Below are 14,149 nucleotides of genomic sequence, written 5' to 3' on the forward strand. Positions count from 1 at the left end.
AGTTAGTGTTCCGTTGCAGCACTAGGGAGGACCGTAAGAACTGGGTCTGAGTAGAGAAGGTCCGCAGGCAGCCTACCTGGTATTCTGGCAGGCATGGCCTATGCCTGAGCAGCGGGTATCTGCTCCAGTTGGGGGCTAGGACACAGTGTCATGAAGAGGGAGGCCTCGGGAGAAGGTCTGGTCTTTTGGCTGGAGTGGCCTGTCGCTCTTTGCTATTTCTGGGAAGGTCTGCTGGCCCCTGTGAACAGCGGCTTCATAAATCAAGGCCTTCTTCTTACCATCTGAAAACAAAGTCATCTGATTTTCTCAGTTTGATTTGCTTTTATTGTTGGCAATCTCCAGCTCCACCCCTTCCAAACCCCGCCCAAAGAAAGCCCGTCAAGCGGTAGCTCCTCCCCCGGAGCTCCTCAAGAGGAACCTCTACAGGGTATTTAAGGTCCGGCCCATAGACTTGCCTCCTGGGTTCCCCTCTTTCCCTAGGGCCACCTGGGAATGCTTTGCTCAGATTAAAACCTGGACTTTAATTCGGTTGATTTGGCTTATTGCCTTGGCGGAGTCACCCACTACCGTAGGTTTCATAATACGTATCATCTGGTCCCGAAGGGATTTCATAATTTTGTAATACTTATCATTTATCTAGTTGTGTATTTTACTTAAACCATGTCCACCTTGTGCCTACTAGGGTGGTGAAATAAGAACATTCGAGATGACCTTCAGTGTCCGCACATGTATTTTTAAAAACTAGAAGCAATTCAAAGGATTCCTTAGCAGAGGTTTTGGGAAAACACTGTGATGCAGAGCCTCAACTAGGAAGGGAAGGAGATTCTTTCTTTCTTACTTAACGTATATGGAAAGAGGTATTGTACAATGGATGTTTATTTAAAAAGTGTTAAAAGACTTGTTATAGCCTGGATTTAAAATAGAAACAGCTACAAGACACTGGATAAATTTGAACATGGAATGTCCAATAAACTGAGTTGGGGAGTTGAAAGTTTCTCAGATGTAACCATTCTGGCTATTGGGTCTACACGTGAATGTCCTTATTTTAGGCATTGTTAGTTGAACTGTTTAGGGGAGATGAGGCATGCTGCTGACAGTATGCTTTCAAATGGCTTAGGAAATATATATTTTTGGAAAATAGAGACAATAAAACAAATATAGAGGAACATATTGACATGCAATAAATTTAGGTAAAGAATTTATAAGTGCACTTTTATGTCTGGAAAGTTCTCAGATTTTTTTAAAAAATGAGGGAAAATGTTAGTCATGAGGGGAGCGGAGAACCCAGCTTTTTTCTTTTACTTACATGTATTCTGATAAATGGCCATCCAAGGAAGAAAGTTATACAACAGCAAACTTGTTAAGAAAATATTTCCAGCCAGGGCGGCGGCGGCGGCGGCGGTGGTGGTGGTGGTGGTGGTGGTGGTGGTGGTGGTGGTGATGGTGGAAAAGAAAAGAAAAAATGTTTTCAGTAGAAAATATATTATTTGTCCCAAAGAGTTCAGCCTCTGTGATCCAGAGATCATGGGACAGGACGGAGGACGGGACTGGACACAGTGGAGAACTCTTAGGATGTGCCTGGCATAACCGCATCCAGGTATCCCTGTTTCCCTGTTGGGTACAAAGAAAATGGATCCTACTGTTTCTGATTGCCGCAGATCCTGAGAAACAGTTAACGGAAGAAGGGAGTTGAGACTGACCGATAGTTCATATCAGGACAGCATGGGAGACAGCCTTGAAGCCAAGCTCGGGACTTCAAGTCAGAAAATAATCCTGGACCTGGGGCATGCCTCCGAACAGGAGTCCCAGCTTAGCTACTTTAGTGTCTGTGGTGGTGAGAATGAAAGTGGCCTCCCTAGGTGCGGCGAGCTCCTCGGCCAGCGAGGAAGAACGACCACCACTCGAGGATTCTTCTCAGATCACACTTTATTGGAGCACCTCTTGATTAAGGGAGAGCTGGAGGTGAGGGGCCCCAGAACTAAATTGCAGCTGCTTATATGAGGATTCAAGCAAACGGGTCAGTCCGTGATTGGATCCCGCCAGAATGCAAGCACGGGGAGCCACAGGATAGGCTGAGGACATAGAGCCAAGTACCATATACGCGCATGCACGGACCTCAGGACACATAGTCCTAGAAGCATAGCCAAATATGGAGTTGTTTACAGCTAGGCTACCTACCAAGAAGTCGGCACCATCTTAGAATGGTGGCTCCCTACACCTAGGCTCATTTATTTGCATGCGTAGTCCTCAGTTGATGAACTGTTTGGAAAGGATTAGGAGGAGTGGCCTCTTTGGAAGAGGTGTGTCGCTTGGATGGGCTTCTGAGGTTTCAGAAGCCCATGCCAGGCCCAGTTTCTCTCCCTGCTGCTTGCAGATGAGGATGTAAAGCTCTCAGTTCCAGTGCCATGCCTGTTTGCTTCCTGCCGTGATGAAACGGTAAGCAAGGCCCCAGTTAAAGCTTCCTTTTGTAAGAGTTGCCTTGGTTGTGGTGCCTCCTCACGGTAATAGAACAGTGACAATGCCTTAGGGAGAGAGGCTGGGGGTAGGAGGGTGCAAACCTGTCAGGGCTGTTGGCATGTCCTTTGGAGCACTTAGCAGCTTCAGGGGCCCTGGCAGCACCTCTTATGCACCAAATCTACAAAGAGCCAAGGGCCAGAGGGGAACCATTTGAATAACCATCCAAACAGAAAAAACTCAGACTAAAGAAGTCTTTAGTCTGATTATATCATCAGATGCTCTTAGCTCTCCAAATTCCGCTGAACAAATGTTAGAATGTTCAACCTTATTGACCGTGTCCTTTTAGTTTTTCTCAGATTCAACAAAATAGTTTTGATTCTGGCGCAGCTCTTTCTGACAAGTTGACTTTTAATCAGCTGATGCCTCATTAGAGAGCGACAGCTGCAAGGGAGAACTGACGTGGGTAATTAACATGCAGCTTTTCTATGTGTTCAAAACACTTGCAAGTGTGCTGTGTCTAAATTGTTGACTAAAGCATGCGTTTGAAAAAATTCCTATCTGACCACAAGTCCTTGGAGAGTGGCTGAGGACAGAAAGGACCAAGCAGACTCTATAACAGGCTGCACAGTCTTCTCTCAGTGATCAGGCCTCAATTTCAGTTTCCTGAGACTTGAGCAAGCAGTTTCTAGGAGGGCCATAAACAAAAGACATAGTCCTTGCAGTAGCTCCCTTTCTGCACATACTCTGACTGCTCAAAGTTCAGCCAGTTGTTTACAATCTGGGACCCCTTACCAATCCTACAGGCATGGGTTAAAGACAGAGCCTGGGCCACTGAGTCAGCCCCCACAGTCAGTATGTGCTAGGCCAGTCAGCCTCCATGGCAGCTCAAGGACAAAGCCTGGGACTTGTCCGTGCCTGCCACCAAATGGATAACTGTAACCCCCAACTAACCCTAGCCAATTAAAAATTACAACATAATTGTCACTCGCATAAACCAATCCCGAGTCTGTTTCTATGTAGTCTGTAGACCTCAAGCCCCCTTGCTTTAAGAACCCTGCCCCATTGCTACTCAGGGTCTCTCCTACTCTGGATGGAGAGTTAACTCATAACAATACAAAAACTCTTTGCTTTTGCATCAGATTTGGTCTTTTGGTGGTCTTTGGGGGACTCTGGGTACAACAAGAACAATCAATATTATCCAAGAAAGAGGGTCAAACCAAGACATAGTCCCAGGACAATGCTAAGAAGATCTACTTCCTAGTTTTTAATGACCATAGCCGCATCCTGATCTGCAGTGCCCTCAGAGGCCAGAGACATCAGATCCCCCTGGAGCTGGAGTTACAGGAGGTTGCATGCTGCTGGACATGGGTTCTGGGAACTGAACTTGGGTCCTCTGCAAGTATGCTCTCTTAGCCGCTGAGTCATCTGCCCAGCCTCAGAAAGGAGAATCTGATGGCCACTTTGCCATCAGCATTTCTTACCGAAGTTCTGCCAATGCTGAAATGTTAAGGTCTTCTAGTTTGGGTCTTCAGTGCCCCATGAAGATTCATGTTGCAGTGGGTTGGGCTGGTCTCCAGGGTGGTACTGGCCTTAAGAGGTAGGACATAGTGAGAAGCCTTTGGATCATGGCTGGGGTGCCTTTAAAGAGGAAAGTGGGACTCTGGCCTCTTTCTTCTTCTCTCTATTTTATTTTATTTATTTAGTTAGTTTTTGGTTTTGCTCCATGGCCATGGGGTAATATATCTTGCAGAAGGCCAAGAGTCCTGGGGCCAGCTGGCCTGGACTGAACTCTGAAGCTGTGAGGCTGAAGAGTTCTTGTACATACAAGCTGCTGTCTTAGTGACTTGTTACAGTGACAGAGCAATGACATGGGACACTGTTGAATAATCATCAGTGGATGTGTGGTGCTCGTTCTTTTGAGCTAGCTTCCCTTCTTCTTCTGGTTACCCCCTCAGTCCTCTTGGATCAGGAACTAGCCATGGTACTTCTGGCTGCATGTGTCAGAAAACATAAACTACCTGTATCTAAATAAGAGTTTTTATTGGTTCAACTAATTGAGACTATAGGATTTAAATATGAGAATAATCAGAAGATTGAAACCCTATCCTTCTGTCTCTGTCTCTCAGCTCATTCCCTGTTGGTGTCACTCAGGGAGTAATGTTCCATTCCTTTCCAAAGGTGGCCACCCACTTTACTTCATGCATCAAGTTAGGCATCTTATGTTCCTGGATATGGCCAACCTTTTGACACTGTGATGTGATGCTGTCATCCTCGATGTTCACACCTGAGAAGCACATGATTGAGTTCCAAAAATAAATAAATCACAAAAACCTCATAATGTGTTAAGTGTGTTTACTATTTTGTGTTGAGCCTCATTCGGTTTCCCTTGGTTGCATACAGACCGTGGGCTGCCAGAACCCGCAGGCTGACATGACAAAGGACTCGGGAAAGGTTTTTGAGGGGGAGGGGGAAGGAGGGTGGGCATTCTGTGTATCCAACCAGTGAACCAGCCTCTGCATTAAAGCGATGCTGTGTGTGGACTGACTGAATCTGGAGCCAGCTCATGTCCCTGGACCAGCCATCATGGCTGAGAATATACAGTGTTTGGCTAGGCCACAGCTGGGTCATGTACTTGTCCTCGGAGCCAGAAGCAATCAACCGTTTCCTGTAAATCACAAAGATGGAGTGGGTTTGGGTGAAATGAGAGACGAAAGTCTCTCAAGGGAGACTGGGCAGACAAACCTGTCTTTTACACAGAGCAGCTTCTACTTCTCCTGAGTATGAAAACTGCTGCAGTGATTAACCAGGGCTCAGCAGATTCAAAGCTAAAATGAAAATGCCAGCATTACTCCCACAAAGAGGCTGTGAATCTATTTAAACACACAAACGTGGCTTAGCACATGGACCTCTGGGAAGAGAAGATATATGCCAAGTGAGTAGTAAGGACTCCCTGCCCCAGTCATTCATGGATCCACTTAGTCGTTGTTGTTGACACACAGTGGCAAGATATAGGCTCCATTGTTAGATGGGAGGAAGATTCAGAAGCAACAGCCTAGAGCTTTGTGATGACATGGCATCCCTGTTTCTGCTTTAATTTGTAATCTTCACTTTCATTTGTAAACTGGGGGATTGGTAACATTGACCACAATATTCTGTTGTGAGGGCCAGAAAAGGGCCTCCTGTCTCAGCACATGTTAGCTCTCTTCACATAACCAGTCTATTCATTATCTTCTGTGTTTTTGCTGCCAGAGATTCCCATGGCAATGGGAAAGAGTGATTCCTGCCAGGAGAAAACCCCAAATGCATTGCTGCAACTCCCAGAAGGGAGGCAAGAATCACCAGGAACCTGGCCTAGAGATGATATCTTTATGCTAGGCCTGGAGGCTGAGTGAGAATCCCAGACCTTGTAAGTGGATAAGCATTCCAGAGAAGAGTGGCCTTCCCATGGCATCCACATTGCTGGAGGCTTTTACAATGCAAAGTCTGAGGCTTTCCCCAGGGATACAGGGCTTCTGGTGCCATTACCGGGCAAATCCCAGGCTGATCTGGATGTGTTGGTCACTGCAGGATCCACACCTGACTGACTCAGAATCCCTGGAGGTCCGCCTGGGACTCTGTTCTTCAACCTGCTCTCCAAGTGGTGCTTAGGCAGGATTTAAGAGGTAGAGAAAGGGCCGGGCGGTGGTGGCGCGCATGCCTTTAATCCCAGCACTCGGGAGGCAGAGCCAGGCGGATCTCTGTGAGTTCGAGGCCAGCCTGGTCTACAGAGTGAGATCTAGGACAGGCACCAAAACTACACAGAGAAACCCTGTCTCGAATAAACTAAAAAAAAAGGCAGGACATAGTGTGAGCATTTTTCCAGTGGGAAAGAGAGATTCATTACCAGTCTCTCAGCTGCTTTTGCAGTGTGAAAACAACTCTATCATGCTTGGAGACTTGCAGGGGAGCTTGGCCCCTGGTGGCCAGAGGGCAGAGAATAAAAAAACCTCTGTTGTTACCTCAGTGACATTCCTTTGAGGGGGTGACAGGGAGAGGATGAGGAGAGAGAAAAGCAGGAATACCTGAGAGGTTGCAGCCTTTGGTCAACCTCACCCTATAACTTTCCCCCAGAGCTTTGAGGCATCATTCGATTGCCCAGTATCATAGGAACTGCATCACATGCAGTCTGAGGCTGTGTTACCAGTGGTCTATGTCTAAGCCAGTGCTTGCATTTCCTTGGTGTCTTATTTAAAGGACTGAAATAAGGACCGCACAGAATTGCAAATGTAGCAAGGAAGCTTTCTTCATAACCAAAGCAATAGTACAGGTTAGGAAGTGATGCACTCTAGATTGACAGTGCCCACATGAGTGACGGTACTCAACAGCCCCCAGTTCTTCAGGGCTTCCTTTTATGGGGTTCAGGAGGAGGAGGTGTTTGGTTACTGGAAGTGTAATGATAGTGGTTCTCTGTCTTGATTTATAGGCTAGAAGATATAATCATTTTGTACTGTGCATGTCTCTTCCCCAAATGCATCTTACTGTAATTATATGCATACCTAATTATGCATAGGCTTAAGACGGTACAGAGGAGATTCAGTTCAGTTGAGAACATAGTTTTGCCTTATCATAAATGCACCTGAACCCAATTCAGGCCAGATGGGCCTTTTCATTCTTCTACCCGGATATGACGAGAGTAAGAATGAAGAGGATCTGTCCCCAAGTTTGATCATTTTTATGTGGGAAGCATCTTATTCCATTGGTTACAGAGAGGCATACTTGAAGCCCTGTGCAGATGGGGTCTGAGGTTGTTAGATGGATTGTTTAGAAAGTGTTGTGTGTGCACAGTACATGCAGGTAAAAGAGCCAGGCTCCCAAATGCATTATTATTAGAAGTGTGCACAGCCCAAGACAAGTAGAGTCCCAGCTTACCAGACTATTCACTATGCTTGCCTGTCTAGCTGTGCCCACCCTTTGTGTAGCTAACTTTAACACAGATATATCTTTCATTTCCTCCCTCTGCATTTGTCTTAAGAATCTGGATTGATGTTTTTTTCCTGGGTTACTCAGTACTGAGATGAGGCAGGGGATTCCTGTGTATGTGTTTGTCTCGGGGGAAGCTGTCCCATGAAATGGATGCTTAGATATCCCTGACCTGACCTCTACTCACTAGACACTGGGGCATCTTTTCCTGAGTTGTGACAACCAAAAATGTTTCCAGATATTACAAAATATTGCTGGGAAGGGGCCACTGCCAAACCCCACTGCCTAGAGGATAGAATGTGATTCTGTTTGCCCATCACACCTTGTTTTTGAGACTTCATTGTGGGCTTCATGTTTTCAGGTCAATAACCTCAAGCATGGAATATATGTAACTGGTTCTTATCTGAACTGAGTTTTTTTTTTTCCCCTCAAGACATCCTCTGTACATGTTAATGTAGAGTTAGCTCTCTATTCAAAGCTTCCCCAACAGTTTGTGGTCTTTTATGTCCTTGCTTTTGTCTAAATTCTAACACCAGGAGGAGATGGAGGGCAAGGCGTGATCTGGTGCAAGACAACCATCTGCCCATAGTGGTCTCCATGTGGCCCTTTCAGCTGATGTTGGGTCATGATGTCTTCTTTCTATGGAATCTGCCAAGTGCCCATAGTTTCTGTCTGTCTACTTTGTGTTATTCTGTGCTACTCTGTTCCTTTTATAGCCACTAGCCATCAGGTAACTGTTAAACAAGAGTGTGATCCAAAAGGAGCTGGCTGCCAATGTGAATTATACACTGTAACTCGAAACTACAAAAATTTATTAATAATTTTAACGTTGAACACATTGTAATATTTAGGGTATCCTGGGTTAAGTGAACTGTATGACTAGAGTTAGCCAGGGCTAGTCCCTTTAAGATTCTGTTGCTTTGGTCACCATTGTCTGTTCAGGCAGGGCTATGAACACATTCTCAGAGTTAATCATAGCATTTCGCTAGACTGGGGGAAAAGGAGACAGGAACTGGAACTTTATCAGCCCAAACAACCATGAACCCTGTCCACCTTTAAGAGAGGACACATGCCTCATCTCCCAAAGGGAGGAATACCTGTGGTGGTTTGAATAGGTATGGTTCCCATAGAGCCATGTGTTTGAATGCTTGGCCTATAGGGACTGGCACTATTAAGAGGTATGGCCTTGTTGGAGGAGGTGTGTCATTGTAGGTTTTGAGGTCTCATATGGTCAAGCTATACCCAGTGTAGGGGATATTTCATTTCCTGTTGCCTGTGGATCAAGATGTAGGACTCTCAGCTCCTTCTGTAGCACCATGTCCACCTGCATGTTGCCTTACTTCCTGCCATGATGATAACGGATTAAGCTTCTGAAATTGCAAGCCAGCCCCAATTAAATGCTTTCCTTTATAAGAGTTGCCTGGTCATGGTGTCTCTTCACAGCAATAAAAACCCTAACTAAGACAATGCCCAAGAACTTCTGGCCATTTCTACTCTCCCTGGTGGCGTCAGAAAAGGGCAGAGGAGCCCATTGGTCTTGGGTCTTCAAGATGAACCTCAGACACCTACAAAAACAGAAGAGAGCTTCACCTTAATGTTTCAGCAACACATTTCCAGCTAGCACTTACCAACTTCACAGACTTTTAAATCATGAAGGAAATTACTGAATGCATATTAAGTTTAGGCAAGCAGAGCCTGACATGTCCCAGGATGCATGCTTCTTTCATAACGCCCTTGAATCTGCATATTTGACTCAGACATTTAAAATGAATGTTTATTTTCAGTGGGACTCATGGTTACCTTCTGATTTTGGCCAGACAGGTCAGGCTAGATCTCTGTCCGCTGCTCTGTCCTTGCTAGGAAGTGAAAGCATGATTCCTATCTGCTGTTGCTGCTGGATGCTGGAATAATTCCAAAGGACCATGCAGGATGAGTTATCCCTTCCTCCTGTAGCAGGCCTAGCAAAATGATGACATTATAAAGAGACACTGTGTTTCTCTGAGAAAGAACTCCAAAGAAACAGGATGTGCATATCCTTGGCCCTGTATTAAAACTTGGATCTTACTTTAGGAGCTTGAAGCACTGAGGGAGAGGGCTGTTCTCTGGGTCTTGTTCCTCTTCCCAGTGTGGCCACATTGAATAAATCTCCTTTTTCTGCTTTCCACTTTTTTTTATTTGTTTGTTTATTTTTGAGACCGGGTCACTCTATGTAGCCCTGGCTGTTCTGGAACTCGCTATGTAGACCAGGCTGGCTTCAAACTCACAGAGACCCGCCGGTTCCTGTCTCCCAGTACTGGAAAGGCCTGTGACACCACACCTGGCTTTGCTTTCCACTTTCAATTGGCTTACAGAGGATGAGTGGTCAGTCGTAGCTTCTTGGGGCACAGACTGTCATGGTAGCAGTGGTTGTGGCAGCAGCAGCAGCAGCAGCGTGAATGAATTCATAAGCAGAGTAGATGAACTTGGCAGCAAGTCCTGAAGGCAAGCAGGCAAAAGCCAAAAAACAAAAGTTTTTTTTTCTTAAATCTCTTTTCATCTGGGCTGCTGTCAGAAGATACTGGCCATATTTAAGGTAGCTCTGCCACTCCAATTAACCCAAGCAAGAAAATCTCTCATAGTAGCCTATCATCCTAGTTGATTCAAGATCCAGTCAAACTGACAACCAAATTTAAACATCACAGGACCAGAATTCTCTTCTCTTGTTGAGTGCTTGCTAGCTCCAGGCTTAGGGCTAACAACTTAGACAGGCTACCCTCCCAAATTTTCAGAAGAATCAAGTGTGGTGTGAATTCTCATTGTTTCATTAAACAATCGCTTAATAACCAGGAGATGTCCTTTTCATAGCATTACTCAAGTGCCTGTATCCAGCAGAGCTTCAAATCAAGACCATCTCAAGGTCCAATAAGTAGTACTTTTAGCTGAGGTCAATTTATATCTGGTCTCTATTGCTTGTCACAATAGGTCCCAGAAAGCACAATCAGAACCTGCATTCACCAATCAGAGTCCTCAGGGGTGTGATTTTCTAAATACATGGGTAATGAAGTATACAGTAGACAAAAACAAAGTCATGAAGTACTGTATATAGTTATTATAGTATCCATGTCTCTATGACCAAAACACCCCATATAGACAGCATAAGGGAGGAGAGACTTATTTGCATTCATAGTTTCAGAGTGTCTCAGACATCTTGACAGAGATGTTGTGATAGATTTTATGGTGGTGGGGAGTGTAGCCAGCTTGAACCTACAATGGCGTGCTCTATGGACCTCCTTCTGCCATCTAGGCCTCATTGCCTAAAGGTCCATAAACCTCCCAAAATATTGCCACCATCTGAGGGCAAGTGCTAAAACCTGAGCATATGGAGGGCACACTTTGAGATTCCAGCCAGAACATCATGGTACTGATTTTTCCAAGCATATCAATGAGAAGGGGGTCCAAAAAGTTTGAAGATACAATTTTAAGATGATATGGCCTCCCTAACCCCACATAAGCTGCCCATCATCTTGCCCCTTGTGAAGATTACCTTCTTTTTCTGATGGAAGAAGGAGAAAGCAAGAAAAATGTAGTGGTAAATACCCCCGGTGTAGGTCCAGGGCTGTGACAATAGTATCAAATGGGCATGGATGGTAGGGTAGGCCATGTCAAGCCAAGTTGTCAGGGAAGCCCACACTTAGTGAATCCCACTGGTGTTGAGATGCATTGAGAAGCAGACAGAGTATTTCACGGTCTGGAGAAGTCATGATACCGACAGCAGAGAGGCTGCTTCAGGGGCCAGCAGCTGTCCAGAGAGGTAAGGCATGGTGAGGGTGGAGTGGGGGGACAGTGGACAGTGGACAGTTCCAGTACAGTGACTGTTGGCATCAATGGCAGAGGCAGGCAATGACTATATTGCATGGGGCTTCATGGTCTAGGGGAAGATTTTATTTTCTGAAGGAAATTCTTAGAAGAACTTGAATCTAGGAATTAACAGGTATGCATTATGACCATCCTGTTTGTCTGATGATGAGTGGATTTTAGAGAGTCAAGAGTGGAGCAGGAAGTCCAGTCATAAAATTGTTGATTTAGGCCAGGTGAGAGATGGTGGTAGCTTGTTTAGAGCTGGAGGCAACAAAAATAGCAAAGAATATACCTTGGCAGCCACATGTGACATTCTAAGGTCAACTCAGAAACTTCCTTTCACAAAAATGCAATGTGCAGGACATCTTGGATCTGGTGCCTGAAGGGTTCTAACACATTAGGGTACAACTAAATAAAGAGACCAGAATGCTAAGGGTAGGTGGGCTAAGAGGGGTGTCTGGTGGTGCTGAGATGGGAAAAATAGCAGAAAGAGGAGATTTAGTTAATAAGTTCAGAATTTTGTCTCAGACTCCTTAATTTGCGATGACCATTAGATATCCAAATTGATATGTCCAGAAGGCAAGGAAGTTGAGGTCAATGTTAGGGTGAAGTTGAGGCAGGGACATCGATACATGACTGTCTATATGAAAAAATAAGTCAATACACAGCTGCAAGGGGATGATGGCACCAGAGGGTCAGCCTCTGAGATGGCAGAACACTTAAATCCTTCTGCAATCAGACCTCGATGGTGTTGACAGAGAACTAAGCCTATAGCTCAGTGGAATGGTATGTTAGTGCAGCCTGGTATCCATCTAGAAGAAACAAAGCTGGTCTTGTATCTCTCACATTCCACAAAAATAAACACCAGATACCATACATTGGGCAATAATATGTATTGCTGGTTAGGGATGTAGGCGATGGGTGTGAGTCTGTGAGTTCAAGTCCAGCCTGGTCTACATAGCAAGTTCCAGGCCATCCATCTAGAATTATAGAGGGAGAACTTGTCTAAAAAACAAACACACAAATAAACAAATAAAAAAAGTGGGGGAAGGAGGCAAACACCCTATTTGCCAGTTTGTAATTCAGGTGACAAAGAGCCAACATGCATTATTGAAGAGTTTACAGATTGTCAAGAAGAAAACAAATGACCCAGTTTTTAAAAATGAGCAAAGGACATGAATAGGCAAGTCACAGGGAGGCAGATACAGCACTAGCAAGCACAGGAAGCAGAGGAAACAGTATTAATACTACTTTATTCCCTTCAAGCTGCCAAAAGTTAATGAGTAACAGTATTTATTGCTGGCGGGGAAGTAGGAGCTTGGAACATGGGAGCTGTCGTTGTTGGCAGCAGATGAGAATGTTAAAGTTTTTTTTTAAGGCATCTTGCCACATCTATTAAAATAAAAAATGTGTGCATATACATGTATACACATATGTATTTATAATTATATTTAATTACACACATAAAATTATACATATATGCATATATATAATTTTATATATACAACATAGCAAACTTTTTCTGGGGATCTATCTCATAGAAATAAAAACAGTAGTGTGCAAAGATCCATATAGAAGGATATGGCTACAGTTTGTTTTATTGGCCAAAACTAAACAAAAGTAAAGATGCTTTAAGAGGGACAATTTGGATAATGAACATTCTCTTCACAACATGGAATACTATGACACTACAGACAAGAATGAATCACAGGTATCAAGGTATTCCTGAGTGAGGGGGAAGAAAAAAGATAACATATTGCCATTAATGGTAACAACATTCCTCTGTGTATGTTCATATTTATGCTTATCTATGATTTTAAGAGGATAAACGTATAGAGAAGGGTACATAATACTAGGTTGTCAATATTTGTTCCCTCAAGAGAAGAGTGGTAATGAGTGTGAAACTTGAGCAAAATTGAAAAGAAAATAAGCAAAATAACCATCTCCAGATTGTCTTCTTAAAGATTTCTATTTTTTGATGTTCTTGAGATCCTCAACTCATGAAAATGCAGATTCAAAAACCAAATGAAAGCCATTCCTGTCCATTCATGGTCATATGTGTTGGACGACTGACTTCTGTGTCCTGTTCTGGCTCTCCCAGTTGAGGTTGTTTAATAAACAGTTTCTAGGCTTCCAACAGAGGGTATTTTTGAGCAATACATTGACATGCCAATTGTCATAGAAAAATAAATGCTGTGTAGACCAGTGTGTTATTATTCCCTCATCCACATGGCCACCAATACTCCATTTTCACCTCCTGATCTGCAGCTGATCAATGAGTGGGCCACAGAGAAAGGGGAAGACTCAAGCCACTTTGGAGAACACAATGGACTAGAAAATTAGATGAAAAAGCTAAAACACACCAGACCTAGAAAAATGAATTGGAAAATTAGGAGTCGTTCCCAGCCTGTGCAGGCTGTGGATGAGCAAACCCCATTAACATTAAGCTGCTTGGGGCAACTACTCACACAAACACACGTCACTTATTATTATTAATGTATTTTGTGTAGATGAGTGTTCTATCTGCATGTATGAATTTACGCCAGAAGAGGGCACAAGATCTCATTGGGGATGGTTGTGAGACACCATGTGATTGCTTGGAATTGAACTCAGACCTCTGGATAAGCAGCCAGTGCTCTTAGCTGCTGAGTCATCTCCAGCCCCCTATAAGCCACCTTTATGATACTCACACACAGGTACACTCTTGTGGGGTACCAGGGCAGGATGTGGATGGCAGGTGCTTCACTATTGTCTATTCATACCTGGACTCTTTTTTTCTTTAAAGGAATAATGGCTTCCCAGGAATGAGTCAAAACTTAGCTTGCAAACTGACAAAAAGATGCTGAACACCGTTAGCTCTGCACACTACCACTAGGTCGCTTTTTTTTTTATGCTC

Source organism: Peromyscus maniculatus, chromosome 1 (assembly GCF_049852395.1).
Source record: "Peromyscus maniculatus bairdii isolate BWxNUB_F1_BW_parent chromosome 1, HU_Pman_BW_mat_3.1, whole genome shotgun sequence".
Taxonomy (NCBI): Eukaryota; Metazoa; Chordata; class Mammalia; order Rodentia; family Cricetidae; genus Peromyscus; species Peromyscus maniculatus.